At 47.8% G+C, this 1,965-nt stretch overlaps 1 non-coding gene across 1 annotated transcript; it reads right to left on the bottom strand.

Annotated features, from left to right (window-relative positions):
• Positions 1-289: 289 nt before the first annotated feature.
• Positions 290-362, bottom strand: Trnai-aau (transfer RNA isoleucine (anticodon AAU)). The gene has a single exon. It is a non-coding gene; the product is annotated as a tRNA-Ile (tRNA).
• Between the last annotated feature and the right edge of the window lie 1,603 nt (positions 363-1,965).

The raw sequence follows: 1,965 nt of genomic DNA, 5'->3' as shown, positions 1-1,965 counted from the left end.
CTAGGTACCGGGGTGATACAAAACTTTTCTTGCTCTGTGTAGTTTAATAAAAGCTTTTCTACTGAGTTACAGAATCAGATTTCCAAAGTCGGGTTAATGGCGACCTACTGGCCTGAGGAGAGGAAGACGCGACAAAATAGCAGAAATAACTCGAAAGGGCATAACCGACAAACCTAAATTAAACAAGTGGAGAATTATGTAAATTGAAGGTCGAGATGGGAAGCAGGGAAAAGAAAGGGGGCGGATCACTGCTGTCAGCTGCATCGGGACCGGCGACGAGTGAAAACGTCTACTGGACTGGGATTCGAACCCGGGATCTCCTGTTTATTAGACAGGTGCGTTAACCACTGCGCCATCCGGGACACAGTATTGTAGCAACTGCGCGGACTATATCGGCATGCCCTGACGGCCGATACATAGTCTCTTTGAACGCCACCAATCCGCAGTCCTTGCCCATTTCCTCCATGTTCGATCTCCGAGATTTCCACAGGAAATCAGACGTATTTGTGCTGAGATAGGCCGGCCGCGGTGGCCGTGCGGTTCTAGGCACTTCAGTCCGGAACCGCGTGACTGCTACGGTCGCAGGTTCGCATCCTGCCTCGGGCATGGATGTGTGTGCTGTCCTTAGGTTAGTTAGGTTTAAGTAGTTCTAAGTTCTAGGGGACCGATGACCTCAGAGCCATTTGAACCATTTGCTGAGATAGTCCATGCAGTTGCGATAACACTGTGTCGTGGATGACACAGTGATTAACACACCTCCCTGGTAAGTAGGAAATTCCAGTTTCGAATCCTGGTCCTATATACATTTTTAGTCGTCGCTGCTTGTTCCGCATAACGTCCTGATGCAGCTGGCAACTGTGATCCCCCTCCCTTTCCTTCTTTCCTTTCTCCCCTTCTCTATGTTCAATTTGCATGTAATGTGGAACAGCGTGGTGTCTGTTCCTTCCGGCACGTCAAAAGAAAAAAAAAAAAAAACAGACACCACGCATTCATATAAGTGGAGGAGTGGTACATGTCAGACGGAATAGGACACAGCCGACAAGGGAAGACGAGTCTGGATGAATTTGAAGTACATAAACCCAAGACGCGGCATGGTGCACTTTTTGATGGGCCACGGGCGATGTCCTGTGTACCTGCACAGGTTTGGCCTAAAACAGACTAACACTTGTGCATGTTGTGAGAATGGCGCATCTGAACACATAGTGGTCTTCTGCTATGCCCTAGGACATATACGACCGAGGTTACGGAACCAGGGCATAAGACAGTTAATACACAGAGGGGGTGATTGGAATGTGGCACACGTGGAGGATCTCTCTCTCGATGAGGTGATCCGTGGAAGTGTTGGACCGGATTGTCTGTTCAACTGTACGATATGCCTCTATTTTGGAATGCTGGGTTCAATTGGCAAAGCCGAGGCTCAGACAAACGTTGATACGATTCTGCGCTGATAGAGCGCAGGTATTTCGGAGGACAGAATTTTACTACTCTCTATTATGTGACCTTTATGAAATTGCCGATCAGCCTCTACAATGGTATGCAGAAGTCTGGCATGTAGCGGAGCAACTGTACGGTTGGAGCAGTGTCAAATGGAAAGGTCAGAGACGCGATTCAAATCACGTTCCGTGGTTAACGGATGAATTCACTTCTTATTTCATCTCACTCGACATCACCCTCCATCGACGTGGGTGTATCACGTTCCTCAAGACAGAGAACAGCAATGTTGTGACCGCACAAAAGGAATTATTGCATTCGCTAGATCAATTCCATGTTGGGCTGTATGGTGTATCCCTTCGTGTCGATACGACATCTGATTTGTTTGTTCAGGCTCTGGATCGTTGACGTACACCAGCTCCTAATGATGCGTTTTCAAAAGCTTTTCAATGTGACGATGTCTATGACCTTATGGTCAGATCGCCGTCTCACATATCGCCAGCCTTGGATGGTCTGCCTAAGGAGTTTTATGTT

The sequence above is a fragment of the Schistocerca nitens genome, chromosome 5 (assembly GCF_023898315.1).
Source record: "Schistocerca nitens isolate TAMUIC-IGC-003100 chromosome 5, iqSchNite1.1, whole genome shotgun sequence".
NCBI lineage: Eukaryota > Metazoa > Arthropoda > Insecta > Orthoptera > Acrididae > Schistocerca > Schistocerca nitens.
This window is presented reverse-complemented; position numbering and strand designations above follow the sequence as displayed.